This window comes from Microcebus murinus, chromosome 29 (genome assembly GCF_040939455.1).
Source record: "Microcebus murinus isolate Inina chromosome 29, M.murinus_Inina_mat1.0, whole genome shotgun sequence".
NCBI classification, from domain to species: Eukaryota; Metazoa; Chordata; class Mammalia; order Primates; family Cheirogaleidae; genus Microcebus; species Microcebus murinus.
Window position 1 is genome coordinate 9731533 of NC_134132.1, and position 25713 is coordinate 9757245.

Here is a 25713-nt window from a genome sequence, read left to right on the forward strand (position 1 = left end):
GAATAAGGAAAATGTATACAAGCATAACAGCTGCTCCAATAAGACGTCATAAATGAGGTGATTAAGATCACTGGCTTTGCATGTCCTACAGAGCTGACATCGAACCCACATCAAGTTAGCAGACCAACTTTGGGTGAGTTACTTAACCTCCATAATCCTTAGTCTCTGCATGTACAAAATGACAGTGGTGATAATATTTGCTAGCACTGGGTGTTAAAGGCAATTAAATGAGAGGGCATGGGAATGTTTAGCATGGTATCTGAGCAAGTATTCAGTAGACAGTTATCTATTATTATCAATATACACCAAAGCTAAATTGCTAAGTCAGTGGAAAAAGAAATTCCTCCAACCTACCAGGAAACTAAATATATATATAAATAATTCCAAATTACACTCTTTGATACAAATAAGTAGTGAAAACATGAATTTAATTTTTTTTCATTTTCCAGAATATAGCTAGATTTATTTTCTAACCATAACATTTGTTAAGAAGTAACATGCTTCCAAGTATTCAACAAATATTTATTGAATGCCTAGGATTTGTTAACTATTCTAAGACCAGTCAGGGAATGAAGCAGTGAACAAGGAAGGTGAGGTTCTTCCTCCTGGAGATTACCTTCCAGTCAGTAGAAGAATGAATCAGGGCAGGAAAGCAAACAGAAAACAAATGGGCTGCCCAGAGTGGCTCATGCCTGTAATCCTAGTACTTTGGGAGGCCGAGGCCAGAGGATTACTTGAGGCCAGGAGTTCAAGACCAGCCTGAGCAAGACCCCATTTCTAGAAAAAAATAGAAAAATGAGCCTGGTGTGGTGGTGACGCCGAGGCAGGAGGATCCCTTGAGCCCAGGAGTTTAAAGCTGCAGTGAGCTATGATCATGCCACTGCACTCTAGGTGGACAACAGAGTGAGACCCTATCTCCAAAAAAAAAAAAAAAAAACCCACAAAACAAATGGGTCAATAAATGCACAAATAAGATAATTTAATTAAACAATAAATGGTCTGAGAACAAGAATTCAAAATGATACTCAGCGTGTGGCTTCTTTGGCTGGGATGTGCTAGGAGGAGAGGACCTCCTTTGAAAGTATATCTAACTTGAGGTTTGAATGATAAGCTAGCCAGCCACATAGCTAGTGCAAAGACCCTAAAGCGGGGGAAAAAAATCTACATCTTCCTATGTAGGCGGAGGAGAAACAAGGCCAATGTGTGTGGAGCTCAGCAGTCTAGGGGAAGAAAAATCCTCAAATAATTTATTTTGTCTTTTCATTTGTTCTCCCTTTTATGGCTCAGTGACTACTTTCTATTTAATTGACATGTTTATTATTGATGATACAACAAAAACATTTCTATTTATTCATTTATTATTTCAGCATATTATGGGGGTACAAATGTTAAGGTTACGTATATGTCCCAGAATATGTTCGCTGCACACTCTGACATCACTGATAATATTAAAAATTCTACAAAATTGGTATGTCAAAGACAGGGAGGAGACTATTCCTGGGTTTTTATATAAGCTGGAAAATACTGTCCCATAGAAACTTAAAGAGTTTATGTGAAAACTAATAATTCTCTATCTCAGTAGCAAGTTTCAGTGAGTCTATTTCCATCTGCAGGAACAGAAGTAGGAGGTGGGGGAAAATAGAGAACACAAAACTGTTATATCCTCACCCACCCCACCAGCATGCAAATCATTTAGCAGGGCACCACTGAACTGAAGCTTTCACTACCAGGGGTCCCCGAGCAAATCATTTCCATTACTAAAGTCTGTTCTAATAACCCCTCTGCTGAGTCAGCTACCTGAATGTAAATATCATAGAAATGACTGGGAAATAAAAGCCAATTTGAAACATTAAAAAGGGATCTAAAAGAAAATGTTTCCTACATACGCCTTCATATTCATAACTCTTTGTTTAAAAATCTGCTTATCGTAGACAAAGTCTTTTGACTCTACTTGAAGCCAATAGAAGAAAAATAATTCGTTTTTTTTCATATATCACTCTATGCTGTTAAGGCTCCCTATCTTAAATGACAGCTGTTTTACCCCATGCAAACACAATACATATAGAGAAGCTTCTAACTTTATATATACACTCACACACATATATCCATCCCAACTGAAATTGCCATAAATATCAAAATAGCCACAGTGAATTCCATAGTATTACAGTTAAAGTCCTTCATTGTTTATTCAATAGAGGTCTTAGTGGGTTGTCTTGAGGTACAAACAAGATCATGCACTGTTTATTTGTGATACACAGGAGGTGTTTTCTCTCTGCTGGAGTTTCTGTTTAGTCCTATATTCTTTTTACATATCCAGCCGTCCTCCCAACCCCCAATAGTTTTTTAATACTACTAGCTGTTGAATTTAAAAACTGGCCTGCCGGGCAGGGGTGGAAATCCATTGTGTGATCTGTATGGTGACACTATTAAGGTAAAAAAGTTGAATAGTAATGTAGTTTTTGAAATTCATCCCAAATAATATTAGTGATGTAGTTTGAATGTTACTACATTTATGTCTAAAATATGAGATAGAAATATTATTATTGCAAATGATTTTTTAAGCCTGCATAATTATGTATTTCAAAGCTGATCTGAGTAGGTTTAAAAGGCTACAAATTGCAGAGAAGTAAGCAGCTGCCATTAGGAAGATTTTGGAATTAATACAGTATTGAGTTAACATTTCATCACAATTAAAGGTAAAATATTAAAATACATTTTAAATATAAAGGCTTAAAGAAGAGAGGTCCATGATGAAAACATGGAGTGAATCTGTGGCTACTACAATAAATGAGGGGCACAGAATCGTGCCGGAATAAATTGTATTCCTGAGAGTACAAGTGGAATTTTAAGTGGTTTCTACTATTCTTTTCTTTGCTATAGATACATGATGTCAGTTCATTCTTCTCCAGTCTGGTATAAATGTGTGCACATTTTTTTAAATGCAGAAAGTTCCCTTTAACACATATTCCAAAGCTCTTTTTGCATTAATGCCGATAGGTCATGTTGAATTTAAATAGGACCTGTTTAACAATCAGCAACATCTTACCTATTTCCTAAAAGGCATGTGCAAGAGCTGAGGTGGAAGTAACCCAGTGGAGACAGCTCAGTGTGTGTGTATGTGTTTCAGGGTGTGTGCAGAAGGAGCTTGCTATTTGCATGTGACTCACTTTTTGCCTTCAACAGAAGATAATTACAGCTACTTATAATAATAATGATATTATTATTGCTATCTTACATACCTATTTCTGCATTTATTTCTTCCTAAATACTATAAGTGTTTTTCTGTTTTATGTCACTTTGCTTTACAAAACTTATCAGCTAGCATAAAACTCTAAAGAAAAATAATCATTTCTTCTAGAAGTTTTTTGCTTCCTTTTCCCAGACAGTAGATTCAGGGAATTTACTAGAGCTAAAAATTGGGAAATAATAGTGGATTGTATGTGTTAGCTATGTGTGCTTGATTCAGAAAAGGAGCTAGTATATGTTATTACATTAATCTCAACAAGCCAGGTGTAAGAGATATTATTACTTATATCTCATAGATGGAAAATGGAGGTTCAAAGGGGTTAAGAAATCTACAGAAGCAAGATTCAAATGCAAAATATGCAGCCTCATGCCAAACTTGGTTGGGATCAAGTATGGGTTAAGATTAGCTAATTTTAGGAGCAGTGAAAAGACAAACAACCGGGATGAAACCCACATTGGTTCTTAGAGTCGCCAAAAGTTATCACTTGAATCACACTATAGTAAAATTGTACAAAACTACAGAGGCCAGAAATTTCACTGATTTGTGCAAGCTGATTGTGTAAGTCAGACTATCAGCAACCTAGTGTTTATTATAAAAATTTTACTAACTATAGATCCAAAATACTCTATTTCTGAGGGTTTTTTTCCTAGTTTAATGAGTGTTGATGGCAAACAATGAAGCTGTTTTGATTCTTTGGTGATTTAATTTTTGAAAGGTATATGCATAGTATAAAGATTAAGCAAGAAATTAACCTACATATACATTTTTTAAAAAGACAAAAGAAACCTACATTTCCATTTGATTTCCCAGTCTTCATTTAAATTAGAAAAGGATAAATTTAAAGATAGCCTCTTTTTTCACTGGTCTGAACATCAGCAAACTAGGGCTTTGTTAGAAAAAAATGGTAATTGTAGAGCCTCTGTCAATCCTAGAAACTGCTATTCTATTATCAGCATTCCAGTAATTTCAGCAGTCAGCACAGAGTATGTGAGAGGTGACCTTGCGTACTGTATCTGGCCATCCTTGTTTGAAATATTTGCCAAACTCAACAAATTTTACAAAACTGTAAGGCAGTGCTCATTGAATGGAAAAATTAGAGAATTCAAAGCAGATAAAAGTGCTTTTCAGATCTCAATCAGTTCCCTTATCTCTCTTCTAGCTCCCTCTCTCACTGCTGGGCTGATTCACTATCACATCATCATTCTTTGTTTTCTTGGTCTCCTCTAAGCTCTCTCTCTTTTAATCACTATTTATCATGACATCTAGTTTTATATTGTGAACTAAAGTAAATTTTAAGGCTCAACCCCCACCAGCTGACTGAATGGACCCCCTCCTGGCCAAAGGAATATCCTAAAATTAAATTGTCTGCCAGGAGGAGGGAGGTCAGACATGCCTCATCATGCCCCCCTCCCTTATTGGAGACATCCTTTGTAACCCATTAACAGGCCTAAGGGTCTACAAAGCAAACCTTTGGGTCCTCAATTTACACAGGTGACTTAACTCTGATAACAGCTCCTTATGTTAAAACATTTCAAGCCTTTAGACAAAGCTTCATGTCTTTAACCAATTACAAGCCAAAGAATCTTTAAATCCATCAATAACCTGTAAATAAGCCCCCCTGCTTTGAGATGTCCCACCTTTTGGGGCCAAACCAATGTCTGCCTCCCACACATTGATTTATGACTTTACCTGTAACCCCTGCCTCCCTGAAATGTATAAAAACCAAACTGTAACCCAGCCACAGTGAGTCCACTTGCCCAAGGCCTCTTGGCAATGGCTCTCGGTCATGGTCCTCAAATTGGGCTCAGAATAAATCTCTTTAAAATTATTTTATAGAGTTTGGCTTTTTTCCGTTGACAATATGTTTCTATAAGGCATCACAGTTTCCACCACTTTGCTTCTTTCACCTTTTTTTTTTATTCCCTTTTCTTTTTCCTAACTAGCTTGCAAACATAAATCCTACAAAGAGCTAAATTATAATGGAATAGGAGTTAACCTAAAAAGAAAAACAAAAACACCAAAAACCTTCACTACTGATTTCTAATCATTTACCTGTTCAGTCCTGGGTGTGGCTGTCCTCCTTGGGAGATGGTTAAGCTGGATCTTTCATGGGTTCTGCTGGTCCTGACGTGCAGTCCAGAGATCAGTTTTGTTGTCCGGTTTAGCCTTTTTTCACCCGGGAGTGATAGATCCATGGAGTGATACCTGCAACTTTAATAACAATGGAAGTAACTAGTGTCAAATGAAAAAAAAACAAACTCTGTAAAATAATTTTAAAGAGATTTATTCTGAGCCAAATTTGAGGACCACGACCCGGAGCCACTGCCAAGAGGCCTTGGGCAAGTGGACTGGCTGTGGCTGGGTTACAGTTCAGTTTTATACATTTTCAGAGAGACAGGGGTTACAGGCAAAGTCACAAATCAATACATGAGAGGCATACATTGGTTTGGCCCCAAAAGGTGGGACATCTTGAAGCGGGGGGGGGGGGGGGGGGGTGAGGCTTACAGGTTATAGGTGGGTTTAAAGAGTCTTTGGCTGGCAATTGGCTGAGAGAGTTAGACTTTATTTAAAAGACCAAAAAGGATATGCTTATGTTAAGATAAGGGTGTGAGCACTCTGGGAGGTCCAGACAGGAGGACATTTTAAATTTACAATAAGTGCCTTCTAGGATGCTTTAAGATGCTTTAAATTTAAGAATAGGCATCTGCTAGGAGTTAAGATATTTTAAATTTATGATAGGCATCTGCTAGGGTGCTTGAGTTAAGACAGGGGCTTCTTATCTTTTAGGTGATGTTAATGCCATACCAAAATCAGGTTGGGAAGTAAACCGCCACTTCATTTGGTTAACAAAAGCCGCTTAGTAAAAATTTACTGTTTGTCAGCCTGATCCAGCTGGCCTCCTTAGGAAGGAGTTTTTAGCAAAAAAAAAAAAAGATCAGAGTTTAGTCCTCAGTAGTATCACAGTATGGGGACCCTGCCAAGTGGTCTTTAGGGGTATTCTTTTCCAGTTCTTTACCTAGTCTAGATCCCCAGGTTGGTGGAGGTGGACAGGGAGACCAGGATGATAGGGGTTTTTTTCTAGGTCGGTGTGGTGGCAATGGCACATAGTTTTGGCTAAGGCTTGGAGGTGTGTGTTTGTATTCAATTCCCCTAGTTGTCTAACGTCTCCCCTTAATCGCTTGATGAGTGGGGGAGGTCTACCGAATAGGATTTCAAAGCGTGAATATCCTGTGGGCCCCGGTGTGCACCTGACTCTGAACAGGCTGGGCTTAGCATGTCTACCCAGGGTAACTGTGTTTCCTGACATAGCTTCACTAGAGTGATCTTGAGGGCCCAGTTCATGCGCTGTACTTTGCCTGAGCTCTGTGGCCTGTAGGCTGCATGTAGTTTCCATTTGATTCCTCGTGGCTTGGTGAGGGTTTGCATGACCTCCACAGTGAAGCTTGGTCCATTGTCACTTCCAAAGGAGAGTGGTAGGCCATACCTTGGGACGACTGCTCTCAATAGAAAATTTGCCACTTCCCTAGCCTTTTCAGTCCAGGCAGGGACTACCTTGACCCAGCCTGAGAAGGTGCATATCATTACCAGCAGGTATTTATAGCCCCGACATGGTTTTACTTCTGTGAAATCAACTTCCACATCCTCGAACGGAGAGGTTCCGGTATACTGAATCCCTGAGGCGGGTCTCGGCCTGACCGCTGCATTGTTTTTAGCACAGGTCTGGCAGCGGGCGCTGACTGCTGCAGTGATGGACGGAAGTTTGGCAATGTAGTAGTACCAGGCGAGTAGCTGCGTGAGGGCTGTTTTCCCTAAGTGAGTCAGGTTGTGATGTCGGGAGACAATGGAGTATGCTAGTTTATTGGGGATAAAAAAGTCATGGTTCCATAGGTGCCACCATCTGTGTGCATCCTCCTTGACCTTCTTCTGCTCTGCCCACTGGTTCTCTTCTGGAGTATATTTTGGTTCTTCAGGCCACTCGGGTGCCAACAAGATGTGGCACTGGGTTGCAGTGTTGTCCTCTGAACATCCTCAGATGGCTACACTTTTGGCTGCTTGGTCTGCCAGGTGATTGCCAGTGGCAATTGGATTTGCGTCCTTTTGGTGCCCTCGACAGTGGATGACCGAAATTTCTTTTGGCTCCCAAACTGCCTCTGGCAGTTGGGAGGATTTCATCCCTATTTTTGATCTGCTTTCCACCTGCAGTCAGCAGCCCCCTCTCCCTGTATATTGTCCCGTGGACATGTACTGTGGCGAAGGCATATTTAGAGTCTGTGTGTATGTTTGCCTTCTTGCCCCGGGCACGCCTGAGGGCTTGGATGGGGGCCCATGGCTCCGTCCTTTGTGCCGACCACCCTTGGGGCAAGGGAGCTGACACGATGACCTCATCAACTCTGGTGACTGCGAAGCCCGCCAGTCGTTTCCCTTTCTGGATAAAACTGCTGCCATCCGTGTAGAGTTCTACGTCCGGTGCCGGTAGAGGACTGTCTTTCAGATCTGGCCAGCTGGCAGAGACCTCCTCTCCCGCCTGGGTACAATCATGGCCCAGGGGCCCTGGCTCGGTGGGTGGGAGGGTGGCAGGATTCAAGGTCCGCACAGTCTCCAGGGTGACCCTCGGATTTTGGCATAGCAGTTGTTAGTATTGCTCTAACCAGCTGCTTGAGAGCCACCGGTGCCCTGAGGTGTTCGTTAGAGATGCTACTGCATGAGGGACTCGCTCACGGAGGTTCTGTCCCAGTGTGAGTTTCTCTGCTTCCTTGACTAGTAGAACAGTGGCCACCAGTGCATGGAGACAAGGTGGCCATCCTGCTGCTACTCTATCCAATTGTCTCGACAAGTAAGCCACCGGTCTCTGCCACGGGCCCACAGTTTGAGTCAAAACCCCCACTTGTTTCTTCCCGTGCACAAACAGGGTTAAGTCTTCCGTGAGGTCCGGATGCTCTGGGACGGGGCTCTCTTTAGTGAGTCTTTTATTTCCTGGAAAGCCCTTTTCTGACTCTCAGCCCATTCCAGTTCTTTGTTTTCACGCCCGCGCAGGGCATCATACGGAGGCTTGGCCTTCAGGGAGAAACTTGGGATCCAGATGCGGCAGAATCCAGCAGCTCCGAGGAATTCTCTGAGTTGTCTCCGACTGTTCGGCCTGGGAGATGTACAGACGGCGTGTTCACGCTCATGTCCCAGTGTCCGGTGCCCTGAGTAATGTGGAAACCCAGGTACTTCCCTGCTGCCTGCAGATCTGTGCCTTTTCCCAGAATACTTTGTATCCCATGTCAGTGAGCAGCTGGAGCAGGCGCCGGCATCCCCAGCGGCCGTCTTCTCTGGCTGGGCTTGCTAGAAGGGGGTCATCGACGTACTGTTGAAGTGTGCAGCGGGTTTCTTCTTGCGGAAAGGAGATGGGGTCAGTGGCTGGAGCCTCCCCGAATACAGTTGGTGAGTTTTTAAATCCCTGTGGTAGCCGCGTCCAGGTCGGCTGGGTTCTCCTTCTAGTCTGAGGATGCTCCCACTCGAAGGCGAACAGGGGCTGGCTCTTCGGAGCGAGCGGCAGGCGGAAGAAAGCATCCTTCAAGTCCAGGCAGGAGAACCAGGCAGCATTGGGAGCAATGAGGCCCAGGAGGGTGTATGGATTCGGTACCACCGGGTGGAGAGTCACCGTAGCCTCATTAATCAGTCACAGGTCTTGGATGGGCTGGTATCCACCTCTGTTGGGCTTTTTGACTGGCAGGATGGGAGTGTTCCATGGAGACTGGCACTCCACCAAAATCCCCTCCTGCTTGAGCCTATTGGTGTGTTCCTGAATTCACTCTCGAGCCTCCTTGGGGATGGGGTGCTGTCGTCTCCTGGTCGGTTGGGCTCCTGGTTTCATCTTGATCACCAGGTGTGCAAGACATTGGGGGGGGGGCAGTGTCCTCTGCCCAGACCAATGGAAAATCCTGCTAGAAGTCAGGCAGGTTCTGTTCCTCTTTGGCCTCATCATAGAGCTTCCATTCTGATTCCCAGGGCAGGCTGACCACCATTATGAGGGTCTCTGGGGCGCCAAGCATGAGGCTGCAGTTCCTTCCAGGTGGAAGGTGACCTGGGCTTCCAGTTCAGAAGGTCAGTGGTGGAGAAGGGCTGGTAGTACAGGACTGGCTGCCCTGGCTGAATGGAACCATCATCCATAACCTGCATTGGACCTCGCACCTCACGCAGGGGCATCTAGAGGGCTCCAGTTGGGACCTGAGCTGACTGTAGCTGGTGGGTGAGGGGAGTGTTGGCACCTGGTTGGTCCAGAACTGGTGGCAGGGAGACTGATGGTGGTGGGGTGTCTGGTGGATTCGGGGGTACTTCAGGAGGTGTCACAGTAGGGTTGTAGGTCGGTGGTGGTGGATCCTCTTCAGGAGTTTTTTGTTTTGTTTTGTTTTGTTTTGAGACAGAGTCTCGCTTTGTTGTCCAGGCTAGAGTGAGTGCCGTCTCATCAGCCTAGCTCACAGCAACCTCAAACTCCTGGGCTCAAGCGATCCTGCTGCTTCAGCCTCCCGAGTAGCTGGGACTACAGGCATGCGCCACCACACCTGGCTAATTTTTTCTATATATATTAGTTGGCCAATTAATTTCTTTCTTTTTATAGTAGAGATGGGGTCTTGCTCTTCCTCAGACTGGTTTTGAACTCCTGACCTCGAGCAATCCTCCCGCCTCGGCCTCCCAGAGTGTTAGGATTAGGGGCCTGAGCCACCGTGCCCAGCCGTTCAGGAGTTTTTTGATAGATGAGTTTGGACAGTTTGGAGTCTCTGGTCCTTTGGGCCACAAAATCCCAGCTCTGTCCCTTCTTAGCAGAGAACGGGACCCGAGGGGGCATGGTGTGAGCAACCTCTAGCCATGAATCATGTAAGGGAATTGGCCAGGTGGCCAGGAGTCCTGGTCACGAGTCCCCAGACTGCTCGCGCGGTGGGGAGGTCCACGGTCCCTGCTGGGGGCCAGGCGCCCGAACGTGGGCCGTTCCCGTTGACAGCGGCCCTGAGTCCACCAGGACTCAGCGTGACGCCAGTCTCCCGTCAGACCCTTCTTGAAGCTCTTTACGCGCATTTAGGGGCTGCAGGCCTAGACTCGACCCGCCCATCCCAGACCCCGGACGGGCGTCGCAGCTTCACAGACGAAGGGGGCGTTTCTCTGGGTGTCCGCCTGGCCGCGTCCCTCAGGGGAACCGAGGCGCCTGGTGGCGAAGCTGTGCCCGCACAGCCCGGCCCGGTCGCTCCCCTGGGCAGTGACTCACCGCTGTGCCCCGCCGCAGAGCCGCAGGTGGGGACCCTCAGTGCCGGCCGCAGCGTGGAGCCGCGGACGGTCGCGCTCACTCGCTCACTCACACGGGCGGAGTCCCAGTTCCCGCCCTGGGACGCCCCTGCTCTCGGGAGGGGACGAAGCTCCTCTTCCGTCGTCTGACGGGCCTGGCTCGGGCGGTCCCGGGACCTCACCTGGTCGGAAGCTTCCAGACTGATTTGACTGGTCCGTCCCTCCGCGGTGAGTTCGGGCCGCAGCCGGCGGGAGCTCCTGAGGAGCGAAGATATTCCGCAAAATGGCGGTTCGCGCCCGGTTCCCTTCTGTCACCGGGGTCCTGAAGGTTGCTGTGCCGGGCCCTGAACCGGTGGCTTCAAGGTGCCAGTGCCCCTCGGCTTTCCCCATCAGGGAACCAGAATATTACAGCAAGTGTTGCAGCGGGTGGTCCCGAGGACAAACCCAGTGGCACATGGAGAGTTAGAGAATCAAGGTTTATTTGCTGGCAGGCTCAGAGAGGCCTCGCCACCAAATTCTGAGACCCGTCTACCCCATTTTTCCTACTTTTATTAGGTTGGAGTGGTCTGAGGGGTGGGGTCTCAGGTGGCTGATGTGCCAGGTGATAGATGGGGGTCTTCCTTATCACCATCACCTCAGGCATTTATCATTTCTTTGTGTAGGAAGATTCCAGTTTCACTCTTTTAGTTATATCCCAGTATACTTTACCTCACTGGTTTTTTTGTTTGTTTGGTTTTTTGTTTGTTTGTTTGTTTTGAGACAGAGTCTCACTCTATTGCCCAGGCGTGAGTGCCGTGGCGTCAGCCTCGCTCACAGCAACCTCAAACTCCTGGGCTCAAGCGATCCTCCTGCCTCAGCCTCCCGAGTAGCTGGGACTACAGGCATGCGCCACCATGCCCGGCTAATTTTTTCTATATGTATTTAGTTGGCCGATTAATTTCTTCCTACTTATAGTAGAGATGGGGTCTCGCTCTTGCTCAGGCTGGTCTTGAACTACTGAGATCAAAGGATCCTCCTGCCTGGGCCTCCCAGAGTGCTAGGATTACAGGTGTGAGCCACGGTGCCTGGCCCCTCATTGTTGATTACTCACTTTGTTGTGCTATAAGACATTGTTCATTTTCTCTCTCTAACAACATTTTTGCACCCATTAACCATCCCCACTTTTTATCCCCCCTCCTCACTATCTTTCCATGCTCTGGTAACCATCTTTCTACTATCTGTCTCCATGAGATCAATTGTTTTTAATATTTAGCTGCCACATATGAATGAGAACATGTGTGTCTTTTGGTGCTTGGCCTATTTCACTTAACAGTATGTTCTCCAGTTCCATCCATGTTGTTGCAAATCTAGCCCTATTATTAACCCTGCACTTCCTGGTACTCTGTTGGTCCCATATTACTTCGTAACAATTCTCAACATTTGCCCTCTGGCCACCAGAACACATCGCCAGAAAGAGGAATGGCACCTTCCCCACTTCAGATTCTCTGATGGAATGGAACAATTGGGCCTGCTCCTCTCCTGGGAATTCCATTCTAAGGAGGGCCCAGTCTACCCTTGCTCCTAAACCAAAACTTCCCCAGATCTCTCCCTTTGTAAAAATTTTGAGACACATTGTGTCAACCAAGATTAGCAATCAATATTGGGGATTTTCACGGGTAACATCCATGACACAACTTGGAAGTAAGATCTCGCTCTACATTTTGATTATCTTTTGTCGATAACTGTTACAATTATACTTATTCTTTTTCTGCTTTAAATTTCAGTCTATGAATATAATTTTCTGAATTACTGAATAGGTATAATTATATGAATCAAGATATTTAGCAAATATATATGAAATTATAATTGTGAAAACCTAAATTTGGAGATATTAATATACAGTATATGCCATATTAAATAATATGAACTTTTATATTATGCATGTTTTTTATTTCAGTTTAATTGGCTAGTGTTTGAAAATAAAATAACATTATTCATTCCAGAATTTATCATTTTTCTACATAAGATATTATATTGATTTGTGGTTCACTGAAGTTCATGAGAAGTCCATTAAATTAATTATATCTTTCTCGCATCTCTTCCAAGTGAAACTAATTTTACTCTACTGTAGATTATATTAAATCACTATGATTATTGTTTTATTTGTATATTAAATTTCTGAGCTTAGCATAAATTATCTATATAGTACATGTAAATATGAAGCACTTGCCCTTACACAAAATAATTTTTTTCTTCTTTTTCTTTCTTTCTTTTTTTTTGTACGATTTTTGGCACAGATTAAATTCAGGAAAACTGAGGAAGATACACTCCATTTCAAACCTTTAACAGGGTGAGGTACAAGTGAAGACAGAGGCCTTTTCACACCTGTGAGTATAAATAATCCCTGAGAGTTCAATCTGAAGCTAACTCACTCTGAAGTCTATTACCATAGCCTGTTTCACCATCAAAATTTTCCCAATTTAGACACTTTATCCAATAAAAACAGCATGTATCCATTGCACAGGTTTTTAGAATTTCTTTTATTTTTAATTATTATATAAACATAACAGTAGTGCATATTTATGGGATACATGTGAAATTGTGATTCAAGCATATAACATGTAATGATCAAATCAGAGTAATTGGGATATCGCCTCAAGCATTTATCATTTCTTTGTGTTTCCACTGCACAGTTTTTATCTCTGTTTTCATATATAGACTTACATAACCAATTATTACATAATAATAAAAATGGCAAATACTTCCTGAGTGCTTTCTATTTGACAAGCACTATGGCAAGTAATTTATATGCATTGCTTCATTTATTCAGAACATAAATCTATGAAGTGCATTTGATGATATTTCCATTTTATAGCTGAGAAAACAGTTGAAAGAACTTGCTCAAGGCCCACAGCTAGTAAATGGAACTGAAAACAAGTCTGTCTGATTCCAAATTTTATGTTCTTAATCATTACATTTCCTATTTCATAATTTTTTTTAATTCAAGGACTTCATTTTTAGAATCAATTGGTTTCTAAAATCAAGTGAGGCTGTTACTTAGGGATTCTGCCTTTTTTCTGCCATTTTTCCAGGAATGGTTGCCATTAAGCAGGGAACAAGGGAGCATATTTTAGAATCTTCTTCTGTGCCTACCTTTTCTTCCCACCTCCGTAATGTTGATGCTTTAGTATTTTTGAAAAATCCATTCGACCTCGAGAGTTGATAATTTTTGTGAATTAATTCTCAACACTTCTATTGCAAGTATTGTAATCAATAATCAAGTTATTTAAAAAATCTAAATCAAAGAATCAATGTAGTCATTGTAAGTAATGCAAAGGGATAGTAATGCAAAGCTACTTAAAATAATTAATGAAGTTTGAATCTAAAATGCAAGAGAAAAAAATCATTAGAGTGTGTGAGGGGTAAGTCTTTGTGATGATTTTGTGATTTCTTCAAATATGGCTTTCACAATTTTTGGTACTCACAGATATCTTTTTCTGTAATAAAAGAAAATGGATGTGTTGAGAAAAACGCATAAGATCTTAATGTGTCTCATATAATATCCCTTTAATTTATTATATATAATATCCAAGTTTGCATTTCCACCCTCAATTATTTATTTATCTATATGTGTATAAAAATTATATATATATATTAATAAACACATACACACACACATACATAAATATGACAGTGGTTCTCAACTGGGGCAATGTTATTCCCCAGAGGATGTTTGGTAATGTCTAGAGACATTTTCGGTTGTCACACTCAAGGCATGGTCCTGGTATCCCTGATAGAGTTCAGGGATGCTGCTAGGCATCATACATGGCACAAGACAGCCCCCCTACAACAACAAAGAATTATCCAGCCCCAAATGTGAATAGTGTCGTTGCTGAGAAACCCTGCTCTATCTAGGATAATGGAAACAAAATTGGAAACGAAATTTAACAACATAGGTTAATATTTGCTCTGTTCTTGGCAGGGAGTGCCTTGAGTAAACAGGGAGCACACTCCAAGATAGAAAGTGTAAAGTCAGCGTACCGAAATTTTATCCAAGTAATCAGCACCTTGGCGGGAGTAATGATGCTGGTCTGCAGAAGGAGATGGACTGTTCTCTGAAAGTAGCATGTGTGACACCAAGGTGATCTGTGTGGGAGCCTCTTGGTACTCCCTTGCCCAACTGCAACTGTGGATGGACAAAGGAAGCAACCTCAGCCTCACAACTTAACCCTTTGCACCCGGATGTCAAGTGTGACTCGACACGGTTAGCAGCAAGCAGTAGCAGCTCACACCATGAAAAATTATAGAGATTAAAATTACTCTTTGAATGTATCAATAATTTGAAATATTAAAAAATCCAAATAAATAAGTTTGTATGCAAAGAAACTCCAGTTTTTGTAAAAATCTGGGGTATTTAAAAAATTAAATCCCGAGTAGAATAAAGGAATCGAGAAAAAAGCAAGCCGAGTGCAAAGGGCTAAGAGAGATTCTGGGGAGGGTGCAAAATGTCTCTGATGACCTCAGAACAAATCTTACAGTTAGAGGGAAGGAGAGATTGTGACTGTCCGCTTTGTCATTGCCCTCTTGGGAGGAGAATCAAACTATGCCACAGATGTCTATTTCACGAGAGGCTAGTGCATTCTCTTCCTAGGTCAGCTGCTCAAGCTGCCCACCTTCTCTTAATTTCAACCCATACAGCCCTCTTCTTCCCATCTGCTTGCAGCTCTGTTTGCCCAACTTCCCTGCCCCACCCCACTCTGTGCCCTCTGGCTTTCTGCATAGTAAGCAAATTCCTTTGTATCTTCAGTCTCTTTACAGCATATTTTATTCTTGCCTTGGCTAAAACTTGGTTCCCTCCGGAAGGCATCTTTCCATTGCTGATCCTTCTTGCGTGCTCTACATACTTCAGTTTTGGAAGTGGGAGTCAACTTTCGCCTCTTCATTCTCAGCATGGCTTCCAGATGACTTGTCTTCCGCCTTACCTCAAACCCTCTGTGCCTTTGATACTGCTGCTCCCCATCTTTGCAACCCTGTATCCCACAAGACCACGGTCTGCCAGCCTCGAGTCGCTTACTTTTATTCGCTAATGTTATCATGAACCTGACACCACCTTCTTCTCCTAGCCAAGTCCTGCCGTCCTTCTCAGTGAGTTCAAATAGTATTTTATTATTGCAATGACTGCTCCATCTGTGATCATTTGGAAACAGCAGAGTATTGGATTCACACAGCTGGCCCGCTTAATCGTGGTGCTAGTGAGGTACCTTCTTACGTAAAGGACATTGACAGGAAGGAGTCAAAATAGGAGTGGCTACCAAGGGAATATGCCACACAGTTTTTGGAGCTGAAAGACTTGAGCGGTGCTTGGAGAGGGGTATTCCAGGACCTGTCCCTGAAACACATGTTCAGATGCAGACAAAAGGAAGAGATGTGGTATCATTGCTAACATGTCTGCTATGGTTTAAAAATTCATGTGGAAACGTAATCCCATTGTGGTGGTATAAAGGGGGGGCGCCTTTGGGGAAGTGATTAAGTCATGAGGGCTCTGTCCTCATGAAGGGATTAGTGCCTTATAAAAAGGCTAGAGAGAACTAATTTAGGCTTTTTTTTTTTTTTTTTTTTTTTGCCTTTCTGCTTTCTGCCTTGTGAGGACCCAGTAAGTATGCCCTCCCCAGACAACAATTACCAGTGCCTTGTTCTTGGACTTCCCAGCTCCCTGAGTGTTAAGAAATATGTTTCTATTGCTTATAAATTACCAGCCTCAGGTAATTTGTTATATATCGGCACAAACAGACTAAGTCAATGGCTCCATCTCCATTGATGGGTTGTGGTGTTGAGGAATATTTTAGTTACATTTACTTAATTCCCTTAATTTCTCCGAAGCATTTGATGTCATTTGTAGATAACCTGCCATGGGTCAGGCATTATCCTATGTGCTTTACACATATTAACTCATTCATAGTACATCATGATTTTATACTAGCTATACACTTTTGAGATTCTTTGGCCTCTGTTTTGCCGTAATCTGGTTTATATCTACCTTTCTGGCTACACCAACCCAGTCTCACTATAGGCTCCTATTCTGCCACATCCTTAAATGTTTTTCAAAACCTTCAGCCTTTTTCTCATACCTGTTTTCCTGCTTACCCTGCATGATTTCATCCATTCCCATCGTTTTAAATCTTACTCTACATCATTTCCACATCCAAGATCCATATGTGTAACTTACCAGGGGAGGTCTCTACTTGGATGTCCTTCAGGCATTTCACACTGAATATATTTGAAACTAAATTTGCCATTCCTCCCATCCCGCCTCCAAATACACTCCTGCTGATCTGAAAAGCTGACGTATTCCACTCATTTACCCAAGTCAAAAGACCTGACATCCTTTTCAATGAATCTTTTTCTTCCTGATATTTTATTTCAATTGATTACCAAGAACTAATTATTCTATTTTTAATGTGTTTTCTCTGAATACTGTCATTTCTACGTAAAATCTCTTTATTTGTTAATTTCAATTACGTTATCATTTTCCTTAGTTTGGGTCACAGTCACTGTTAGCATAAATTTCTACCACACCCTCCTAACTCTAGTGTCTCTCAAACTAGTCTTCCCCTTGGCCAATCCATCATCCACTGTGTAACTACTTTTATAAAGTGCAAATATAATCACATCACTCCCTGATTAAAACGTTTTTGAAGGCTTCCCATTAAAATGAAGTCTAAAATCTAAACTTGTCAGAATGGCATAAAAGACCTTTAAAGTTGGTCTCTGATTATTATCACTGTAGTTTCATTATTCACTACTTTCCTAGTGAACTGTACTCTCAGCCCACATGGACCTACTGATAATTCCACAAACTACTGATAGTCCTTTTCTTACTTCCAAGCTTGTTCCCCATTCCCTCATCTGACTAGACCATACTACACTACAGACACCACTAAACACAAAGACACACACCGCCAGGTAGATTCTGGTTAGCTCCTAATTTTGTTTGAGATCATCACATATCATATCCAAAATCATGTCTCTTAACTCCTCTAAACTTGGGCAGATGTCTCTTCTAAGTACTAAGTAAAAACTATGCTTTTTCTCCTTTAAATTATAGTTTGGCTTGCTCGTAGAACATAGTATATGTTCACCAAATATGTGTTAAATGATGTCTGATGCGTGTTGCTGAGCTAGAGGCTGGGCTTAGAGTGGCTGCAACTCTCTTCTGACCAACTGCATGCTTATTCCTGCTGCTGCGTTTCAGGGGTTTGATACAACTTGATTAGAATACCTAGTTCCCAGTGCTGTTACAACTTTGTTCTTCTTGTGCCCTTCTTGAAGAGTTTCTGTGAGAAATTTGGAAGGGCAAAGGAGCAGTAGTTAGCTGTTCCTGCCAAGAAATCTTCCATTCTTTTTCTATTGATTTTTTTAAATGTGGGTTTAGAGCTTATTTATACAGAATTTGTACCATTCTTTTAAACTATTCAGATTAATCATAGGTGTTTTAATTTAAGTAAGATTCCCATTTTGTGTCATATATAATTTGCTGATGTTATAATGTGCATTGCTGAGCAATTAGTATATGTGGCAGATACTTTGAAAAGGTCTCTTAAATATTATTCATATAAGAATGAAAAAGCCAAATGCAGAATTTTGTGGCATGGGATTAAGACTATCACCTTCCAAGTTGATGCTATTCAATTAATACAGTTGGATATAATTACCAAACTAGATTTGGGTGAGGTATCTGTCAAATGTCATGCTGAAATCAAAACCCAGTATGTCTATGGTGTTTACTTGATAGAGACAAAAAACCGTGTTACTACTCTTTAGTCTTTTTGGTGAGCCCTTTATTCCTTCTACTAATGGTCGTGGTTGCAAATGTGATTTCTTTTCCCAAAAACACTGCTTGATTTTCCAGTCTCTCACAGGTTTTTGTGAGTGATGTTGAAAATCAGCCGCGATCATATCATTTAGAAGCAGCAAACTGCCATTATAAAGACAAATTTGGATGGCTTCCAGAAATGGATTGACGCATGGATGTACATAGACATTGCTGCAGACTTTCTGTTTTTACAAGGGATACTGATGGCATGAAGGCAAGAGGAAAAAATAGAATTAAATATACGATGATTAGATAATTTTAAGTTGTTTGTGTGTTTAAATATATACATATATATATATATATATATATATATATATATATTTTTTTTTTTTTTTTTTTTGAGACAGAGTTTCACTTTGCTGCCCAGGCTAGAGTGAGTGCCCCGGCATCAGCCTAGCTCACAGCAACCTCAGACTCCTGGGCTCAAGCAATCCTACTGCCTCAGCCTCCCAAGTAGCTGGGACTACAGGCATGCACCACCATGCCCAGCAAATTTTTTCTATATATATTAGTTGGCCAATTAGTTTCTTCCTATTTATAGTAGAGACGGAGTCTCGCTCTTGCTCATGCTGGTCTCGAACTCCGGACCTTGAGCAATCCACCCGCCTCAGCCTCCCAGAGAGCTAGGATTACAGGCGTGAGCCACCACGCCCAGCTTATGGTGGGGATTTTTTAGGGGAATGGGCTCACATGATTTTAGAGACTAAGAAGCCTCACCATAGGCCGTCTGTAAGCTGGAGACTCTGGGAGACCGGAAGTGTGGCTCAGACCAAGTCCAAAAGCCACAGAAACAGGGAAGTTGATGGTGTAATTCTCAGTCTGAGGTCTAAGACCTGAGAACCTGGATGGGGCTGGTGGGGCTGGTGTAAGTCTTGGAGTTCAAAGGCAGGAGATCCTGGAGTTCTGATGTCCAAGGGAAGAGGAGAAAAAATGTCCGGCTTTAGTAGAGAGAGAGGATATCTCCTTTTCTGTGCCTGTTTTGGTTCTATCTGGGTTCCCAGCTGATTCAGTGGTGTCCACCTGCATTTGGATCAGATCTTCCCCACTCAGTCCACAGACTCACGTGCTTGTCGCCTCAGGAAACACCCACTTGGAAACCACCAGAAGGAATGCTTTACCAGTTCTTAATAGTGTCAAGTCGACACCCAAAATTAACCATGGTACTGGGTATGGTATACAGCTTCTCTATGTCTAAGGGTATGAGGATCAGGGTTTGATGAGAGTTAAAAGTAGCAGGAACAATACCCAGAAACTTTTCCTAATATTCTAGGCTATAATATATATATCCATACTCTCTATATACTTACTCTGTGCTTCTATAATGCCCTGGGTACATATCTGGCATTGTGTTTCTAAATTGTATTACATCTATAAATCTTTTACATTTCTGTTTTTCTCATGAGACTGAGAGTTTGGAAGGCAAAGTTTTTTGTTATTCATCTTTATATCTCTAGTGACTATCTTTATGCCTGGCACATATTTGATGCTCAATAAATTTTTATTGAAAAAATAAATGAACATTTTTCGCAAAGTTGGAGGCAGTTTTTTTCTGTTCGCTATACAGTGGAGTATGATAGAAATTTCAGGCTTAGGGAAAGAAGGAAAAGTGTGAAATAATTATGGTAGTGCTGAGCAATCCTTTGCAATGATTAAAAGGAAGATTATGTGGCAATGATTATATTCTTCTTTGCATTATTTTCTATTAATTTTATGTGTGTAAATCACATCTTTAAAAAATATTATTAATCATTGCCATAATCTCCTGGCTGGTTTCTTTGCTCTGTCTTTGGCAGTTTATTCACAAAAAGAGCATACAGAGCAATTGTGTTAAAATAGAGGTCAAATAATATCACTCCCTTGCTCTAAATCCTCCAATTGTTCCTTAATGAGGCACAAGCCTGCGGCATGTGGCCCCTCTTACTTCTCTGATCTCATCCACCCTGACTCTCCTTCTCTCCTCCTAGCTCTCTCTGCTGTGCAACACTGATGTTTGGTGTCATCCTGCTTTAGGGCATTTGTCCTTGGAACATTCCTCTTTCTGGAAGGGTCCTCCTCTAGAAATCCCTAGTCTTGCTCCCTTACCTCCTTCTGGTAATGGTTTGAATGTGTCCCTTCTAAAAGTTAGGTGTTGCCAATTTGATGGTGTTGAGAGGTGCCATGATGATTCCTCTCCTAAATGGGACTAAGACCCTAATGAAAGAGGCTTCATTCAGCATTCTGCTAGCTTTCTCTCCCACCTTCTGTCATATGAGGACACAGCATTCCTCTCCTCTGTGTTGTCGAAATTGCAAGAGGGATTCAGCCTAGGTCCAGTTACTCATTGCACAAACATCTAATTATTGAGGCAGCTAGGATTGCGAAGGAGGAAAGGAATTTTTAACACGACAGATGTCTCGTTGGGAGAACTGGAAAAGCTGCCTCAAATCCTTCTCTCTAAGGGAGATCATGGGCTTTTAAAAAAGGGGCCACGTGCCTTGGGGCAAGTTGTGGTGTAACTGCTGCGTGCTTGGGGGCAGGTTGTGGGGGGTGATGAATCTCGGTGTCACCATTTCTGGGAAACAACCCAAAAGGTCAAGTAGTTAGTTAAGGGAGATGATTATATAGGGGTCATTGAATTTTGCTCAGTGGGGGGGTGCAGGTACAGCTGGAGGAGGCAGCACCAAGGTGCCATCCTGGAAGCAGGGACAGCCCTCACCAGACAGCAGTTCCTGCCACTCCCGTGATCGGAGACTTCCCAGCCTGCAGAATTTTGAGAAAACAGGTTTCTGTTCTTTTTTTTTTTTTTTTGAGACAGAGTCTCGCTTTGTTGCCCAGGCTAGAGTGAGTGCCCCGGCATCAGCCTAGCTCACAGCAACCTCAAACTCCTGGGCTCAAGCAATCCTCCTGCCTCAGCCTCCCGAGTAGCTGGGACTACAGGCGTGCACCACCATGCCCGGCTAATTTTTTCTATATATATTAGTTGGCCAATTAATTTCCTTCTATTTATATAGTAGAAACGGGGTCTCGCTCTTGCTCAGGCTGGTTTCGAACTCTGACCTCCAGCAATCCGCCCGCCTCGACCTCCCAGAGTGCTAAGATTACAGGCGTGAGCCACCGCGCCTGGCCCAGGTTTCTGTTCTTAATAAATTACTGAGTCTGTGGTGTTCTGTTACAGCAGTGCTCAGGAACAGAAATTGGCACCAGAGGTTTGGGGTGTTGCTATAACAAACACCTAAAAACGCAGAAGCAGCTTCGCAGCTGGACAATGGGTAGAGGATGAAACATTTTTGAAGTCATTGCAGGAAAAAGTCTGTATTGCCATGAGCGTGGTATTAAGTGTGATTCCGGCGAGCTCTCAGGAGAGGAGGAGAGCCTCACTGTTCTTAGTGATTATCTAAATGGTCATGAATAGGCCGGGCTCAGTGGCTCAGGCCTGTAATCCTAGCACTCTGGGAGGCTGAGGTGGGCGGATTGCTCGAGGTCGGGAGTTCGAAACCAGCCTGAGTGAGACCCGTCCCTACTAAAAATAGAAAGAAATTAATTGACCAACTAAAAATATGTAAGCGAAAAATTAGCCGGGCATGGTCGCGCATGCCTGTAGTCCCAGCTACTCGGGAGGCTGAGGCAGTCAGATTGCTTGAGCCCAGGAGTTGGAGGTTGCTGTGAGATAGGCTGATGCCAGGGCACTCACTATAGCCTGGGCAACACAGTGAGACTCTGTCTCAAATAAATAAATAAATGGTCATGAATAGAATGTTGGTAGAAATATGGACAGCGAAGACCATTCTGATGAGGTCTCAGACATAAATGAGGAAAAAGGTGTTGGAAACTAGAGGAAAGGCCATCCTCATTTTAAAATGGCAAAGAAAGCTAGTGAATTATGTCCATGTTCTAGGACTTTGTGGAAAGCAAAGAGTGATGAGGTAGGATGTTTGGTGGAAGAAATATTAGTGCTTCAAGCAGTAAAGTGTTCAGGGTGCTGTGTGGCTTCTCTTAACTGCTTCTTATAAAATGTGAGAAGAAAGAAATGATCTAAAGAAAGAGTTTATAATCAAATGGGAAAGAAAACATAATGATTTGGAAATTCTCAGCCTGGCCATGGAAAGGATAAAAAAGTGTGTTTAGAAGAGAAAAGCAAGGGTGTGGCCAAGAAACTGTGTGGCAAGGGTGTGGCCAAGACTGAAGTCGGGGGCTGTTCATCAAGACGATGGGGAAAAGACCCTGAAGCCTGGACCTTCAAGATCTAGGCTGCCCTGACCATTGCAGGCCCAGAGTGCCAGGGCTTTGAGGACAGAATTGCTTCCAAGGGAGGGACCCAGGACACCTGTGAGACCTCAGGGCTCACTGCCCAGGGCTGCCTCAAGTCTCTGCTCCCCACATTCATATTCTGGCACAGTGATCCTTGCCACCTCAGCTATGGCTCAGGTGGGCCCAGGTGCAGCCAGAGCCACCTCTCCAGAATGCACAAATGGTGAGCGTTGGTGGAATCCATGTGGTGGTGCTAATTGTGCAGAGTGCAAGTGCTGTGGAGGCCTGGCTAGTTCCACCTAGATTTCAAAGAATGTCCTGTACAGCCTGATGGCCCAGGAAGAGACTACCACAAGCTTGGGCTGCTGCACAAGTCCCCTACAAGGCCAATGCCTAGTGAAGTCATGGGGGCAGGGCTGTCCCCCAACACCCCAGATCTGTAGAGCCACCAGCATGCAATGCCAGCTGGAGAGAACTTCAGGTACCTGATTCCACTCCATAGAGCTGTGTGGGTGTGCCAAGCAAAGCTGTGGGAGTGGGAGTGGGGCTGCCTGCAGCCTGGGGAACACAATCTCTGCCCCGGTGCATCTAGAAGGTGAGACATGGAATCAGAGATTACTCTCAAGTCCTAAGATTTAACGTTGTTCGCCCCATTGGGTTTGGACTGACGTGGGATCAGTTACTCCTTTATTCTTTCCTATTTCTCCCTTTTTGGAGTTGAAACGTCCGTCTTGTTGCTGTCCCACCATTGCATTTCGGAAGCATGTAACTTGTTTGGTTTCACAGGCTCACAGCTGCAGGGAAATTTTCATGAGGATCAATCATGCCTAGAGCCTCACCCATATTTGATTTAGATGAGACTCTGGACTTTAGACTTTTGACTTGAAACTGGAAGGACTTAAGACTTTGGGGGCTATCAGGATGGAATGAATATATTTTGCATGTGAGAAAGACTTGAATTTTGGGGGGGGGGGCAAAGGGTAGAATGCTATGGTTTGAAGGTAGCCCTTCCAAAATTCTGGTGTTACCAATGTGGTGGGGTTGAGAAGTGGAGCTTTTAAGAGGTGATTAGGCCATGATGGCTCCTGCCTCATAAATGGGATTAACACCCTTATAAAAGAGGCTTCGTGCAGCATTCAGCTAGCTCGTCCTTCTGTCTTCCACATAGGTACGCTGTGTGATCACACAGCATTCCTCCTCTCTGTAGGTAATGCAGCCCTCACCAGAAAACTGAACCTGCCAGTGCCTTCATCTTGCAATTTCCAGCCTCTGGAACTTTGAGAAAAATAAGTTTCTTTTATTTATAAATTACGCAATCTCGGTATTCTGTTATGGCAGATAAGTGCTTACTCAGATGTTACCTTTTCAGTGAGGACTTCCTGTACATCCCATCTGAATCCTCACAGCCTCTAAGACAGCCTCCCCCAGAGGGGTGCACTTTCCTTACTATTTGCCTCTTTCCTTTCTTGCCCCAAAGCACTTTGCAAAAAGAGCACAAGCATTGTTAAATATTCACTTAAAAAAAACAAAACAAAAAAAAAACAAACCTGGCATTGTATCATGCTAAACACTATACTATAAGTCAATGTCAAGGCAATGACAAATGCCTTTGCAAATTTCATCTGTTTCTTGGGATGCTAAATGATTTTCCAGTTTATCATAGATTTCACGTGTGCCCTGAGAATCAGCTGTGACCACCAGGTCGACAGATAAAGGGCTGGAAACTGGCAACTGACAAACACATTTGGATGACTTCCAAAGATGCTGGGAAGAAAGACTTACCTCACACCCTGCCTGGCCCAACCAGCCCTCCTATTAGAGTGTGTAAACAGGAAAAGATTGTAATTGATTAAAGCATTACTGGGCTTCCTAAAATAGTGCAAAGATTTTGTTTTATTTTAAAAAGAAGTGGACAAGGGAAAACAATAGACAGTAAGAGTTGGAGTCAGGCTGGCCATCTCTGTTTGCAGGTCTTTTTTTTTTTTTTTTTTTTTTTTGCCTTTTTAACACTTGTTTTTTATAGCTGCTCCATAATGAAATCAAGATATGTATTCCTTCCAAATACCTAATCTCACCCTGTGACCTCAGCGTGGTCAACAACCAAACCCTCTACCCTCAACCAAATAAAGGCAAACCCTTCCAGAACAAATATGCCTTTGAGCCAGGAAGACCTTTAACAATATACTGTGCGGAGTTATTTGATGCCTGCACAGCTGAACGTTAGTCATCAGTGCAGTAGATTAACCCCTGCCCTGCTCCGTCAGATAATGGCAATGTTGAAGTAATTTGTTCCGCCATTTTGATAAAGCCCTTGGTTTAGTTGAACCCTCCCCAGCTAGTCAGAATATTGCTTGGAGCACATGTACAGTTAATATCGGCGCTATTCTCCAGGCCCAGATACGACACAATTCAGGAAAATGGAACAATGTGTGCGCCAGTGTACTTAACCACACTGAACTCTTTTTAGTGTGGCATGTAAGAGTGATTTTTATATTTTTCCATACATTATAAAGATATCTCATGGAGAATTTCCATTGCATTTCTTAAATAATTGTTATTTAAGCTACCATTTTTTTTTCTTTACATCTATTTGGTATTTTTTTCTTTTTAGGGGGGTAGGGGTGGGATCTAAAGCTAATACTCAGGAATTTCAGAAGTACAATGGAAACTGAAATGTGATGAGTCACCAGAAAAAAATCATATTTATAGAGAGGAAACAACTTTGAAATATGAAATCACTTTCAGTTAAGAAAGTGTCATTTTTCTGAGTACTGGAAAAAGCATTTCTTTATTCGATTCCTCAACACAGCAGTTATGAATAATCACCATCCCCATAGATCACCTGTCTCCTACTCTGCCCTGCCGCTGTTCAGATTATGACAGGGACTAGATGTCATCTTGAATAAAATAAAACCCACAACCAAGCCAAAGTGCCTGGGAAAATATTCTCTCAATTAAAAACTCCGTAGGAGGAATATGCCTGATAGTTTGGTGCTTTCAGGGAAAACCTACTTATTACTTGAGCGAATTTCCTGATGTATCTGAAGAAGGCAGCATTAGCCTGGAATAGATTAACTTCTAGGCACTCCTATTAATTGATGGAAAATGGGGAAAATATTTTTGG

At 42.8% G+C, this 25713-nt stretch overlaps 1 long non-coding RNA gene across 1 annotated transcript in view; it reads left to right on the top strand.

The window, feature by feature from the left end:
- Positions 1-10244: 10244 nt before the first annotated feature.
- LOC105876385 (uncharacterized) overlaps positions 10245-25713 on the top strand; it is a 55752-nt gene continuing 40283 nt past the window's right edge. Inside the window, exons 1-2 of the long non-coding RNA XR_001156438.2 lie at positions 10245-10738; positions 12787-12876. This is a non-coding gene — a long non-coding RNA (uncharacterized LOC105876385). The remainder of the gene's footprint in view (positions 10739-12786; positions 12877-25713) is intronic.